Source organism: Mustela nivalis (assembly GCF_964662115.1).
Source record: "Mustela nivalis genome assembly, chromosome: 9".
In the NCBI taxonomy this organism is placed as follows: domain Eukaryota; kingdom Metazoa; phylum Chordata; class Mammalia; order Carnivora; family Mustelidae; genus Mustela; species Mustela nivalis.
In genome coordinates, this window is record NC_139028.1 from 103,398,234 (window position 1) to 103,413,828 (window position 15,595).

General features: G+C 46.7%; 1 protein-coding gene across 4 annotated transcripts in view; it reads left to right on the plus strand.

The window, feature by feature from the left end:
* LOC309873011 (uncharacterized protein) overlaps positions 1 to 13,634 on the plus strand; it is a 36,194-nt gene extending 22,560 nt beyond the window's left edge. For 2 of the 4 annotated variants that reach the window (XR_014316142.1, XR_014316143.1), the window contains 2 exons: positions 5 to 187; positions 971 to 1,808. The gene's annotated coding sequence lies outside the window, so the exon portion shown is untranslated. Of the gene's footprint in view, positions 1 to 4; positions 188 to 970; positions 1,809 to 1,839; positions 1,874 to 13,551 lie in introns of those variants that run through there. The other 2 variants (XR_014316141.1, XR_014316140.1) reach the window with 2 other exon arrangements.
* The last annotated feature ends 1,961 nt before the right edge of the window (positions 13,635 to 15,595 follow it).

Below are 15,595 nucleotides of genomic sequence, written 5' to 3' on the forward strand. Positions count from 1 at the left end.
ACAGGCTCTCGTTCTTCAGCCTCCTGATGTGGGTGCTCTCAGAGCTCGGAGCATTGAAGAGAAGGAAACATTGATGGGAAACCCAGGCATGGAATCCTTCCTTCATTTAAGGATGATGTTAAAGACTTTGAGCCATCCGTCCGGCACCAGCCCCCACTGATCCAGCAGGAGCTGGCTCCTGTGTCCTGTGAGTGCTTCCCTCCTTTTTCCTGCCTCCGTGCACTCTTTCCTCCGACCCTTCCAGCAGCAAGGCAGGCTGTCCTTCCAGTTCCAGCTAGAGTGCCCCGCCTCCCTGAAACCCCCAGTCCCTGATAGCCAGGTTTAAAAGCCTTCAGGTCAGGCCAGGCGATGGCTTTCGTCCCTATAAGGTCCTTGGGGGCAGAAGCCTTGACAATCATGCCCACTCCTGTCTCTCCCCCAGAGACGAAAGAGCCATAGCCGGGGGAGCTGGCGATGCTTGGGGGATGGCGACTCGCACATTGTTGTTACTTGACGTTGTCCTAACAGGTCTATTTCCCATCCAAGTCAGCACTCTCTTGTTTTCTATTTTGGGTCCTGTTTCGCCAGAATGATTAAACAAAGGGGAAATCATCAAAAACCACAGCAGAGCCTGGTGGGGCGGAGGAAAAGGCAGAAGCAGCGTGTGGGGTTGAGGAGAGGGTGATAAAAATACAGTAAGTGGGTGGGAGCCTGAGAGACTGGGCGGCCCAGACGGAGGCTCAGACGGAGGCTGCGGCAAGCAGCGCATGCAAAACAGGACCATATGGCAGAGTCTTTGGGGAAAGAGCCTTAAGAGAAGGGGGTCTGAGGTCTGAGTAACTTCACCCTGGGAACCAGCTGATTGTCCTGGCTTGGGAGAGAAGGAAGCCAAAATTGCTTCAGAATTTCTTTTTTTTTTTCTTCCTGGAAAGAAGCGTGAACAGAAATTCCAGCTGAAGGGCCAGTTTCCTCCTTTTCTTTCCGTTCCTAGGGCAAGGCATACAGCTCCCGTCTCTGGAGAAGGGAACTCTCTGGATGCATTCCTTCCCTGGGCTGCGGGGAGATAGGCTCTGGTCCCCATATTCCTCCCCTGGATGAGGGGGTTGACCCCAGATTCTCCCCACTGCAGAGTCTGGGTCTGTGATGGGTCACTGGTGTATTCCTAGTGGAGTTGTTGGTGGTGGTGGGGAATGCCTTGATGTGGAAGAGACGCAAAAGGGTCAGGAATCCACAGCACCCAAGGGAGACCCATGAGCCTAAAGTGGCCGGGGGCAGGGCCTGAGGGAATGAGAGAGAATGAGCCTTCCTTGCTTCTGGAGCTTCTGCCCATGTGAGCTTTTTTAGCAGCCCTTTTGGACAGAGCTTCCAAAGCTCCTGCTTGGGCACTATGTACCTTGTAGCCTCTCTTCCAGAGACCACAGAGCTGTGCTGTGACCACTAGCCACATATGGCTATGAGCACTTGAAATGTGGCTAGTCCAAGTGGTGATGTGCTCTAGGCATAAAATGTGCCCTGAACTTGGAAGTCTATGTATGAAAAGAGAACGAAAAATACCTTCCCCGCCCCAAGATTTAATTTATTTATTTGAAAAAGGTCAAGAGAGAGAGCATAAGCAGGGCAGAAGGGTGGAGGAAGGGGGGGGTGGAGGGAGTGGGAGAGAGGTCAGCAGGGAGTCGGAAACGGACCTGGAAATCATGACCTGAACTGAAGGCAGATGCCCAGGTGCCCTGAGAATGTAAAATATCTCATTAATAATTTTTGTATTGTTACATGTTGAAATGATGATGTTTGGTTATATGGAATTAAATAAAATATATTAGTAACATGAATTTCACCTGTTTCTTTTTCCCTTTTTTTCAGTGTGGCTACCAGAAAATTTAAAATTGCGTGTGTGGTTTGCATTATATTTCTGTTGGTTGGTGCTTGTCTACATAGGGTTTGTGTCTTAGGCTGGGAAAAGGACTGCAGGGGACTGGTTAAATTTTTACCTGGAAGGTATCTCTGGTTTAAATATTTAAAAAAATACATGGGGCGCCTGAGTGGCTCAGTGGGTTCAAGCCTCTGCCTTCGCCTCGGGTCATGTTCCCAGGGTCCTGGGATCGAGCCTCACAATGGGCTTTCTGCTTAGCAGGGAGCCTGCTTCCTCCTCTCTCTCTCTCTGCCTGCCTCTGCCTACTTGTGATCTCTCTCTGTCAAATAAATAAAATCTTAAAAAAGAATACATCATCTTACTGAATCAGTCATCTGTGACTAATAACAAAAATCAGGGAGTCATAGGGAGAAGGGGATTCTGTGCCAGGGGATAGACCCTGAAATCTGGAAGAGGACCCCAGAGACAGTGGAGCTCAGCATTCATTCTGTATTTACCCAAGGATCCAGCAGGGAACAAAGCAAAGACTCCTCCTGCTCTCATGGAAAGGATAAGATGGGAAATAGAAATATATAGTCTAAATGCATTTAAGAAATGCAGGAGAAAACACTGCACTTTAGCAGGGGATAAATGATAGGAAAAACGTAAAGCGAGTAAGGGGTTTTGATTTTGAGTATGGTGGTCATAGAAGGCTTCGTGGAGGAAATGTCAGAGCTGAACCTTAAAGGAGGTCAGGGAGTGAACTGTGCAGGGAACTTGGGGAGGGGCATTCCAGCTGAGCAGCCCAGAGGCCGGAGGGGTCTGTTGTGTTTGGGGACAGCAAGTGGCCAGTGTAGCTGGCGTGGAGTGTGCAGGAGGAGGCTAGAGGAGAGCCAGTCGGAGAATGGAACGGGGCAGACTGCTTAGTGCCTTGAAAGCCATCGCAATGCCTTTGCCTTTTACTCTTTGCTCTTGGAGAGTAACAGGGCCATTGTGGCTGCTGAGTAGAGACAGACTCCACGGCCACAGGTGGAAGCAGGAAGCCAGTTAGGAGAGTGGGCATTAGGGTGAGATGAAAAGGCGGCCCGCCGGGGTGGCCAGAGCATAGGTGAATGAGGAGAGTTGCCTGCTGGCCCTCTGGGTTTTCTTTTCTTTTTTTCTAAAAGATTTTATTTATTTGTTTGAAAGAGAGAGAGAGAGCATGAGAAGCAGACTGCTGAGCAGGGAGCCCTACTCGGGGCTCTACCCCGGGATCCCAGGATCATCAACTGCTAAAGGAAGATGCTTAACTGACTGAGCCACCCAGGGGCTCCTTTTCTTTTCTCAGGCAATAGCTGAGGTGACTCTATTCCCAAGGCAGGGACAGGTGGCCCTCCACTTAGTGAGCCCCAGGCTTTCGTCCCTGGCTCACCAGCTGGGCTGAGCTGGTCACTTTTTGCTCACGAGGCTTCAGGCCCACCTCCGCCTGAGGGGAGCATGCGTGCTGTCATGGCCTTCACTCTCCCTCTGGCTGGTTCCTTCTCATTCAGGTCTCAGCGCTGATGTCACCCTGCAGGGGGTCCTCACCTGCCCAGTGCTTCAAGGAGCCCCATCGCCATCGATGTCTACCACGGTAGCCTGTTCTGTTAACTTCTTTGCCTTAGTCACTGGCTGAACCAATTAATTTATTTGCTACTCCATTGTCTCTCACTGGCCTCAACGGTGGGGGCTTGGGTGCATTGTGTCCCCAGTGCCTAGGACAGTGCTGAAAGGATGACTAGCACTTACGACACCTACTGTGACCAGCTAGAGGTCTGTCTTGCCCCTTAAACTTGAGGTAAGAAAGCAATAGGGCATGGACTCTGGTTCTGAGTCGACTGGATTTATCTGCTCACTGTTGTCCTTGGGCAATTTTATCTCTTAAGCCTCAGTTTTCCCATTTGTAAAACAGGGATAATATGTGTATCCGCCTCATCAGGGTGTTTTAAGGAGTGACAGGATGCACAAATCGCTTAACGCAGTACCTGGAACTATTATAATTATTGTAATGGCTAACAAATCGACCATATCGTTCTCATCCTCCCATTGTCTAATTTTCTGTCAAGTGTTCCAAACTCCATTTTCCCATCATCAAACACTCCGAAACAGTGCTGTCCAATGGAACTTTCTTTGATAATTGAGATGTTCTATGTCTGCGCTGCCCAGGGTGGTGACCACTGGCCCCATGTAGCTTCGAACACTTGATATGTGGTTAGTGTAATCAGGGACTGATTTTTAAACTTGATTAAATTTTCATTAATTTACATTTACATCTAAATAGCCACAGGTGGCTGGTAGGTACCATATTGGATGGCACAGCTCTAGAAACTATGAGTGATGGGAAGAAAAATCTTTTCCCTTAATGAAAAACATTTGGGAGAATCTTAAATAAATGCAGTACTTTTTAAAGGAATCTTTACAGATCTAAATTTACTGTATCCGATTTGGAATACAAGAATATATTACATAGACTTTGATGGTTGGGATGGTTAAATATATAAAAATCCTTAACAAAACGAGACCTTTCCTTCCCTTTCTGCTCCTCCACTGTCTTCTTCCTCTTACTTCTCTAAATCCAGTTTTTCCATTTCCTTTCGGTTTTTCTCTTTTCTTAGTGGGGCCTCCATCCTCTGGCTTGAGGGGAGAGCAACCTTGGTGGATGGAGGGTGGACGGGAAGAAAGCTGCCTTGATTCACTTCTCTCGTGTTTCCAACAAGGTCCTGGCACCGTCTCTGGACTATCCGGACCTGGGGAGAGCTGCCATTTGGGTCATTCGTTAGAGTCAGGTAATTAAGAAAAATGCAGGAACAATCCAGTTGGAAAATCATGAATTTTTCAACTGGGGAGTTCCTTAGTGGATGGTCTGGTCCAAACTCTTCATTTTATGAACAAAGACATAAAAACCCAGAGAGAAGTGACTTAACCAGGACCCGGTACTTCTGATCCCCATCCTGTGCTGGTTCTAGAACTCCCAGTGGAAAAGCCCACATATTTTTCCAATTCTTTTTCTTAGAAACAAAAGCAATTAAAACTCAACGGCACTAAACCAAACCAGACTTTCACATTTTGTTTTCCTACTCCTGAGCCTTTTAGACAGATCTCAGTAAAAATGTTTGGTCTCAATGCATGGGGAAAACATTAAAGGAATTCTTTGAGTTCTTTTGAAGAATGACTCCAATCTAGAAATGTTTGCATCATGTGTAAAATCCTTATTATAAATGAAATTACTGAATATTGCCTGGCTACTGTAATTTATTTTGTACATTTGCTTTTTTTTTTTTTTAAAGCACTTGGCTGGAATGTTGGTGGAAAGCTACTAACCCGAGTATGACAAGAATTTTAATTTCATTTTCAAAGCGACTAAACGAAGCATAACAAGGTGTTTTTCGTATTTAATGTTCATCTGATATGGAAAATAGCCTGTCACAAACAACATGTGAAATGGTTGAATTTAGCAGAGTTTGCGTAAGAGTACTTATTTCTTCTAGAAATTAGATATTGGTGTTGTTAGAGTTAAATGTGAAAGCTTTCCAGTAAAATGATTGTTCTGATGCTTGGAAGATGTTTGAGCTTGGGCAAGTGACTTAACCTTTCTGAGTCAGCTTCTTTTTCTTGTGAAATGGGGCTAATAGGGGCACCTGGGTGGCTCAATTGGTTAAGTGTCTGTCTTCAGCTTAGATCACAATCTCAGGGTCCTGGGATTGAGCCCTGTGTCAGACTCCTTGCTCAGTGGGGAATCTGTTTCTCTCTCTCTCTCTCTCTCTGCCCTTCTTCTTGGCTTATGTTCTCTCTCTCTTCAAATAAATAAATAAATAAAATATTAAAAAGAGAGAGAGAGAGAAATGGGGTTAGTAATAGTACCTGCCTCAACGATTAGCTGTAAGAGTTAAGAGAGAATCTATGTGAAGCTTATAGCGCAGTACTGGCCACATACAAGCAAAGAGTCACCATTGACTTACTTTTATTACTGTAAGATAATGTGCGTGTTGCAAAATAAGTGCTGCACAAATGAAAGCTATGTTAATTATACTCATGTTTTGAAAACATTTTAATTATAAAAAGGACCTCAGATTCCTTAAGGGAAAATCTGAAAATAAAGTAAAATATGGAAACAAGGATCACCCATAATGCTACCATTCAAATGCAACCTCTGACACTTCTATTTTTTATCTAGACGCTGTGCAAGTTTATCCTGTGTATATCATTTAAAATTGGATTTCTGGGGGCGCCTGGGTGTCTCAGTGGGTTAAAGCCTCTGCCTTCGGCTCAGGTCATGATCTCAGGGTCCTGGGATCAAGGCCCACATCGGCTGTCTGCTCAGCGGGGAGCCTGCTTCCTCCTCTCTCTCCCTGCCTGCCTCTCTGCCTACTTGTGATCTCTGTCTGTCAAATAAATAAATAAAATCTTAAAAAAAAAAAGAAGATTATTTATTTTTGAGAGAGAGAGAGAATGAGAGAGCACAAGCAGGAGGAACAGGGAAAGGGAGGGAGAATCCCAAGCAGACTTCTGCACTGATCAAGGAGCCCTCTGTGGAACTTGATCTCACCATTCTGAGATCAGGATCTGAGCCAAAACCAAGAGTCAGTCACACAACTGACTGCACCACCCAGGCACCCCTATTTTATTTTAGAGAGGGTGGGGGGAGGGAGCCCATGTTTTGGGGGGAGGGCAGAGGGAGAGAGAGAGAGAGAACCACAAGCAGGCTCCCCACTGAGCACGGAGCCAACGAGGAGCTTGATTCCAGGACCCTGAGATCATGACCTGAGTCAAAGTCAAGAGTCGGATGCTCAACTGACTGAGCCACCCAGGAGCCCCTGATATTTTTTAAAAGCTCTCCAAGTGTTTGTTTATGTAAAGAAACACATAAATAATCGTATAATTTTCTATGTCATTATTGCATATCTGCCTTTTTTTTTTTAACTGAAAAAAACCTAAATTTTTGTGGCATTGCTGCCAAAAATGCATAGCTGGAATCTAATCATTAGGAAACATCCAACAAACCCAAATAAAGGAACATTCTACAAAATGTCTGGCCTGAATTCTTCAAAAATGTCGATGTCTTAAAAGACAAAGAAAATTTTTGAAACTATTCCAGAGTAAAGGAAACTAAGGGGACATGACGACTGAATGTGTAAAATGGAATGTGGATTTTCTTCTGCTAGAGAGGTTACGGAAATAATCTGAGAAATTTGAATAAAGTCTGAAGATTTGAAAATAATATATCATCATTAATAAAGGATTGAGGGATAAAAGGGCTTCGTGTCTAATTTAGTCTCAAAGATTTAGAAAAAAATATATGCACTAGATACATATGTATGTATATATTGAGTCTGTGTTTCTATATATACATGCAGAGAGAGAGAAACAGACTCAGAGAGGAAATGATAAAGGAAATTAGGTTAAGTGTTAACATTTAGGGAACCTGGGTGAAGGATGTAGTGAATTTTCTTGCAAATTTTTCATAAGTCTGAAATTATGTAAAAAAAAATTATGTAAAAAAAAAAAAGACCCAAATTCTTATAAGGAACTAAAAAAGTAATAAAATAAGGACAGGATTTTAAAATGCAGGAAAATCCGCTTTTTGGGAGGGTAAATATAATCTATAGCTATATGGAAAGAGTTGTTACTTAAGAAGAGATTGTTCTCAGAATATAGGCAAGGGAGCTCCCTCTGGGCTTTTCTACGATTTGAGGATTCAACAGATGCTGGCACAGTACCTCCAACAGAGGGCGGTGCAACCTTATGAAGACTGAATCACATCCCAAGGGTTTTGGGTAACACTACCCAAGGTAGATTCTAAAGCCTTTAACAAATGGAACAGAGGCATTGAGAATCTTATAGCTGAATTCTAGCTACATCCCATTTTACAGATGAGAAAACTGAGGCTCAAAGAAGTAACACCACCTGCCTAAAGTCATCATCACAAGCAGCCCAACTGTCTTGCAGGTGATAGTCACAGTTGTCATTCATCAGAGGCTTGCTATGCGCCATGCACCGCACGTACTAAGCCCTTTATATGTGTTAACTCTTTAATTACCCCCCCTCCTTTTTTTGACCTGAAGCTGAGGTTCAGAGACATCAGTAATGTAGCTGACGTCACGAACGCATGAGATTCTGGCTATGCTCATAGCTAACGGGCCATTCTGTCCTACAGCTCTGCTGGGATACCTACCCTTGGAGAACTGATCCCCTACTAGGGGTATAGTACACAGCTGTCAAAACAGAAATTTATCTTGGCACCTGCTGATGGATGGATGCACGCACACAGGATCCAGAGATTCAGTGAAGGAAGATTCCTGGGACTGAGGAAAGCAAAAACAGCGGGGCGAGCGGGACTTGTGGAAATGGATAGGTTTGGAGACAGAGAAGAAAAGGCAGAAACGAGAGAACAGACATAAAATGAGGAGAAGAGCATAAGGTCTTGCTGGGGAAGGCAGTGAAGCTGAAGGCTCAACTCCTCTCCTTGCTACCCTATGTCAGCCTCTAATGAATCCATCGGCTAGTCTTGTTAATTCCTTTCTTTCTTTCTTTCTTTTTTTTTTAAGGTTTTATTTATTAATTTAAGAGCAAGAGCACACAAGCATGGGAAGGAGCAGGGGAAAGGGAGAAGTAGACTTCTTAAAGAGCAGGGAGCCTCATGTGAGACTGACTCAATGTGGGACTTGATCCCGCGACTCCAGGATCATGACCTGAGCCAGAGGCAGATGCTTAGCTGACGGAGCTGCCCAGCTGCCCTGGTCTTAATAGTTCTACTTCCAGAAACATCTGCGGTTCTCCATTTCTCTCCATCGGCACTGCCACCCCCTGGCTCAAGCTACCGCTGTCCTCACCTTGACTCTTCAAAAGGCCTTCTAGTTGATTCCCTGCTTTTTTCTTGTACTAGCCAAAGTTCATTCTCCAGACTACACCCAGAGTCATCTTTTAAAACATCTATCAGACCATGTGGCTCTCCTGTGAACATCTGAATGGCTTCCCATGCCCTTAGAACAGAAGCCGACTCCTCACCAGGCTCTGCCCGAGCTGGCCCCCGCTTAACTCCCTGACCTCACTTCCTACCAGCCTCTCTTTGCTCTCATTGCTTTGGCCACATGGGCCTTCTTCTCACCCTAGAACACAGGAAGCTTTTTGCCATCCTAGGGCCTTTGCACTTGCTGTTCCTTTTGTCCAGAACACTTTTTTCTTTTTTTAAGATTTTATTTACCCATTTGACAGAGAGAGAGCACAAGCAGTGGGAGCAGCAGGCAGAGGGAGAGGAAAAGCAGACTCTCCACTGATCAGAGAACCCGATGAGGGACTGAATCCCAGGACCCTGGGATCATGAGCTGAGCTGGGATCATAAGCAGACGCTTAACTGATTGAGCCATCCAGGCGCCCCTCCAGAACGCTTTTCTTTTAGGTTTCCCCGTGGCTGTCCCCTTCTTTTCCGCTTCCCTCAGTGGAGTGGGGACTGAAAGAGAACTGGAAATGCGATCAGACCGGCTGAGGTGGCAGCTCGTCCTGATTCTGCAGTGCGGGTTTGTGGATAACACCATTCGATTAGGTCTTTAAAGGGTTAACAGCCAGGTCAGGGGATTTTAGAGTTTAAAAGTCTTAGCCCCAAATGGGACCCAGTCCACATCTTTTCATCTTAGAGATAAGAAAAAATGAGATTAGAGCCGGGAAGTGACTTGCCCAAGGCCAGAGGGCCAGAAGAGCTTCCTCTGTCTTCCGGAAACATTCCATCTCTCTGAGTTAGCTTTCATCACCTAGAGAATGCAGAGGCCAAGTCTTCTGCACAAAAGCGAATATATACCGTGAGAGGGCTTTGCAAACTGAAATGAGGGGCTCAGGTGATATTTTAGTATTATCTTGTCATAACTGCTAACTTGGCTTCAGCTCAGGCCCTGATTCATTCTTTTTTATTATTATATTTTATTTTATTTTATTTATTTGACAGGGAGACTGCGAGAGGGGGAACACAGGCAAGGAGAGTGGGAGAGGGAGAAGCAGGCTTCCCACAGAGCAGAGAGCCTGATGCAGGGCTCCATCCCGGGATCCTGGGATCACGACCCAAGCCAAAGGCAGACACTTAAACAACTGAGTCACCCAGGTGCACCCCAATTCATTCATTCATCATCATCTTCTTCTTCTTCTTTTTTTTTTTTTTTTTAAGATTTTATTTGACAGAATGAGAGAGAGAGAGCAAGAGAAGGAGTAGGGTCAGAGGGAGAGACACTGAGCCCAGCACTCCATGCCAGAATAGATCATCGGTGACTCCAGGATCATGACCTGAACCAGAGGCAGGTGCTTGACCAAATGAGCCACCCAGGCATCCCCTGATACATTCTTTTAACAATTATTTAGTACCTACTAATGCAGGTCTTGGTCTCAACACTGGAGACATTACAGCCCAAACAGCCTCTACCATTCTGAATCCTCACAGCACTTACACTGGAGTACGGTGTGTGCGTGTGCACGCATGTGCATATGCGTGCACATGCATGTGTGTGTGCCTGCATGTGTGTGTTGTGTTGTGATAAGTGCTATGGAGAGAAGGAAAGCAAGCAAGGGCAATGGGGAATTGCCAGAGGTGGTAGAAGTGCTGGGACTATAAATGGGGCTGGAGTGGGCGTGTCAGAGAGGGCGTCTTGGGGAAGGTGACCCAGATTCGGGACTGCACTTGGCACAGTGAAAGGGGAACCTTTGAAAATAAATTTTTTTGGAAGTTATGGGTTTGTTTTTGGGCAGTGGCGTCTGGAGGGAAAGGCGGATTTTGCTGGGGTCTGCATCCATGACAACCCGATGCTGCCTTGGACCGAGGGCTGCAGAAGTGAAACCGTTGCCATCAGCACTCTTCAGACCATCAGATGCGACCTTCCACTTCCCTCTCACGGACCAGACCCACGCAAATGACCTCAGGGAATAGCAGCAAGAATTTGCATAAAGGCTGACTGTCAAATCTTCTTGGAGTAGTTTGAGCCCTACTGTGTGCTGGGTGCAATGCTAGGCTCCCAGGTACTCCATTTCCTTTCATCCTCCCGGCAGCCCTACGGGTGGGCTACTATTCCCATTTTGTGGATGAGGGGAGCGAGGCTCAGAGTGCCCATGTGAGTTGCTCAACATCAGCACAACGGGGAAGTGACAGCCTGGCTCCACGTCCTGTGCTCTCTCTTGGGACCTCACGGTCCCTTCCCGGGACTCCGGGCTGGAGTGGTTTGAATGCAATTGTTGGAATCTTTCCCATTAGGAATTCAGAAATTACATTGTCCGAATCCTTCGTTTTTCAGATCGAATGAGATAGCAATATGAATGTGTGTCTAGACACTGGGTAGTTGTGCTGTGAGTGTGGGCTTCTTGCAGATTAGATGTTTAGGGAGGTTTCAGGATATGCCCTGATTACCTGCCAGAGGTTACACAGCAAGTTCGCTATAAACCTGTTCCTGAAGGCTGGTCTGGGCTTCTGATCTTTTCACACGCCCCTCCTCCTACCTCCCCAGCCAGGGAAGGTTTAGAAGTCCAGGGCTGTAGTGTCAATGACAAAGAGAAAGAGGAAGAGCTCTCAGGCCTACAGAGGCCCTTAGTTAGAGGCTTACATAGTTCAGAAGGAAATTGAGAAAGTCTAGAAGTCCCCAGTCCCCTACACCCCTGTCCCCTCCCTGCCCCTCCTCCTCCTAGATAGGGATGGGGATGTAAGAGAAAACCTCTCTGGATGGCTAGTATTCTGATTACAGTCAAGCAGTGTTTATTCAACCCTGTTGGCTGCCAGGCATCCAATCCCAGCCCTTTAGGCCCTGGCAGGTTCGTGAGAGACCGAGAAACAACCACATGCTGAAATCTGAGAGTTCAGTGCCAATGCTGGGGTCAGCATCAGGTGCTGTGGAGTCTCAGGATCAGGAAAAACGAGGTTGAGTGATGTCTTCAAGGCCACAGGGCTGGCAGGGGCTTTCTGTGATGTCTTCACATGGTGATGCCTCAGCAGAAAATCCCTGAAAATGTCCACTCCAGTGTTTGTCAATGAGCAGCAACCTTTTAAGGTTCCCATGAAAATGATTATTGCAGCAGACTCCTGGGTGGCTCAGCTGGTTAAGCGCAGGAATCTTGGTTTCAGTTCATCATGATCTGGGGTGGTGAGATGGAGCCCTCCCCACCCCCAGCCAGGCAGCCAGGCTAGAGCCTACTTAGGATTCGGTCTCTCCCTCTCCCTTGGCCTGTGTGCGTGCTCTCTCTCTCTCTCTTTCACACCCCTCCCCCCCCGAAAATGATTATTACAGGTGAGTGGCTGGGGTGAGTGGGGGTATGGAGCCAATGACAGGGAGCAGCCACAAGCCTGTGTGTGACACTGAAGTCACTGCCAGGATTTGGCTCTCATTTCTGTTGCACAGACTCGCATCCATGCTTACATGGGACTTTCTTTTCAGAGGGCTTTGCTTGGAGAGGCAGGACTGGGGTGAGGGGAGTGGGCATTGAGGGCTGCTGTGTGGGGCTGGTTGTTTTGACTGGGCATTCAGGGGGTGAACCCAAGGAGCAATGGTAGTGGCAAGAGCTAATTTAATGGCCTCTCTGCAGGATCTGGGCTGGATCTTGGAGATGGGAGAGGGGCTGATGTGTGTGTGTGTGTGTGTCTCCCACCTAGAACCTGGTCAGAGGCTAACGGGAAGAGGGAGCAAATCAGGAGGAGGCTAGGCTCATATTGAATCTTCCCACTATGCCAGCAAGTCACTTGATTTTTATTCCCATTTCAAGGATGAGAAGGCAGAGGCTCAGGGAACATCAAGGTCACACAGCCTGTAAAAGTTAGAACTCAAGCCTGTCTAGGCTCCATTTTTCTCATCTGTACATGGATGTGTGTGTCTGTGTGTGTGTGTGTGTGTATGTGTGTGTGTGAGAGAGAGAGAGAGAGAGAAGGGGAGGCTTAATTTTTTCTATTTTAATGAGAAAATGCTATGGAGGGGGTGGGGAAGGGGAGAGGAAAGGATGCTGGCAGTTTCTATTTCTAGGAATAAAGGTTCCACATTTCTGGAGCTGTCTCTCTTTGTTTGGAAAATGCACCAGGATGGGCCTCTATACAAACACAAGCAAGTCCCCGCCTATTGTCCTTGGGGAGGAAGGTGGGGTCACCCCAATCTCTACACAGAGGCAGGGGACTACACAGAACACTGATGTAGCTCTCTTTAATGATGTAAATTGGGGTCTTCTTAATGGACCTTCACCCTTGAGGAGTAGGGGAGAAATAGCTCTGGAGAGAGACTCTAGCTGGAGAGGGGCTGCCTCCCTGGGGCCTATTGAAGATTAAATAACGGGAGCAAGGAAGGTACCGGGGCCCTGTATGACTGCCTCCTCTGAGCAAGTCATTCATTCATTCATTCATTCATTCATCCCTGTGTGTCCTGGGCTCTGCTAGGCTTTGGGACTACACTGGTGAGTTGTCCCAAGTTGAACCTTGTGTTGTAGGGGGAGGTGGGTGAAAAAGGCAACAAAGCAGCCCCAAACAGGGTAGCTAAAATTGGAGCTGACTGTTGGACTTGTGAAGCTGGGGTTTTGATCTCGGGATGGTGGGAGAAGGAGAGGCTCTGAGTCATCTTAATCTTTGGATATTTTAAAATTGGGAAAATCAAATGGATGCTAAGATAAGCTTACAGTTAGACTCTGGAATCAGGGAAATGTAGTTTCGAGGTGCGTTTGGCTAGTAGAGATAATCTTTTTAATTTTAATTTTAATTCCTACAGGTGGGGATTGCATTCCGAACTTCCTTGGTCCTCACCACTCCTGGGCAGCCCCGCCTGAATCACATATGTACCTTATCGGCCACCTGCCCAGCCCCAAGGACTAACAGAGTTTTCCACTCTAACTGTAGATGTTACAGAGCTTCAAGAATCTATTTATTCAAGTATCAATAAACCAAAAGCAGATTTGCAGAATGCGGCAAGGTTTTAAACTTTGAACTTTTCTCTGATTCTCACTGTAGTAGAATAATGGTGATCTTTATCGATAATAATGATGATTGGTGACAAATAATTGTGAATAAGCTGACATTCACTTTCCTTTCATTCCACACACGGTTACTGAGAGCTGCTGTGTGTCAGCACATTTGTAGGTTTGGGGATTACAGCAGGGAGGAAGACACAAAAATGGAACTTGAATTTCAGTGTAGGTGGAGAGAGATAGACAGTAGACAAGATACAGGAATAAAATGCGTAGTCTATGCGATGACTATAAGTCCTAAGGAGAGAAGTGGGAAAGAGTAAAAGTGTTGAAGGAAGAGGCGGGGTTGCATAGGGAGGCCGTCATAGGTCTCACTGAGACAATGACTCAAGACTGGATTAAGTGAGGAAGGTGGCCACCTAGGGCAAAAACCTTCTAGGGAGAGAAAACAGCAAGTGCAAAGGCCCTGAGGTAGGACTGGCCTTATGTGTTAGAATGGGTGTTAATACATCAGCACTGCTCTAAGCTCTTTCACTCCATTGAGGGAGGTACCATATTGCTCCCATTTATAGATGGGCAAACTGTGGCCAGAGAATCTCAGGAACTTGCCCTGGATTAAGTAAAAGGCAGAGCCAGGCATCTAACCCAGGCAGTCTAACTCCAGAGCTTGTGTCCTTAAATACTAAGCTATGTTAAAGAAGTGATTTCATTAGTCTCGGTAGACCCAGGTACTGAAGATTTACACCTCCGGCTCTAAGCTGCCTTCCCACCACTGGAGGAAAACCCGGGTGTGGCAGGGGAGGGAGTGACTCAGGCCTTGGCTGGCTTCCTGCTGAGTCACTGCTGATGGGCTGTGGAGGGAGGCCAGTGGCACTCAGGCTTTACCTCCTTCATGCTGGCAGGTTCCTGCCCTTGTGGTGGGGGATGCCTGGCAGCGGGCCTTAACCACACACCATCAGTGGACGGATTCATCTGACTTTCCCGAGAACTTCCTTGTGAAATTGCGGGTGGGCTCCCTTTCCTGGTGTTGTCCCACAGCCAGCAAGGGGGAGCAGCCTTGGAGACTGACTTTCTGCCCAACCTAGCCCTGAATTCTCCAAAATGTCCTGGATGGACAACATTTTGTCCCTTGTCAGGCTGACTGTCTCTCATCTCGGGTTGAACCATCTAAGAGCAATGAGCTGTGTGTTTGGCAGGCCCCTGCAAAGACTATGGGGCCCCGGGGAGCCATACACACCACCCTGGGCCTCATGATGCTTACCCTCTTGACATATTCCTTCACAGATACAGCAGGGACGGAATGGGTAAGTGCTCCAGTAGGTACATGGAGTTTGTTACCATTTTAAAATAGGGATTCATGAATAATAATGGCTAACCTGTCTTGAGCCCTTACCATGTGCCAGTTTTCTCAGCACATAATATGTTATTACCTAAGTTCCCAAACTCCCCCAACACCTGATAAGAGAGATGCTTTTACCACTTTATAGGTATGAAAATGGAGGCACAGAGATGTCCCAGCTAGGAAAGGGCAGAAAGGACATAAGGCACAAAATCCTGGAGTCGGGAAGGTGCAGGCTGGATTTGGGGAGCTCTGACGGGCTGGTGGAGAGCAGAGGATGGAGGGGGAGTACAGTGAGAGATGAAGTTGTTGGATGAGAGAGGGCGCCAGGACCAGACCATGAAGCTGGACTTGAGCTGGTGGTGGTTGGGAACCACTGAAGATTTTTCAGGGTGCCCCCTTTGGTGCCCCAAGGCTGTAGCTTTGTTGCTTCGGTTTAGGGTCACCTTGGCACATGAATCATGGGGATGGAACAGAAGTAGTAGGAAGAACTCAGACTTTCCGTGATG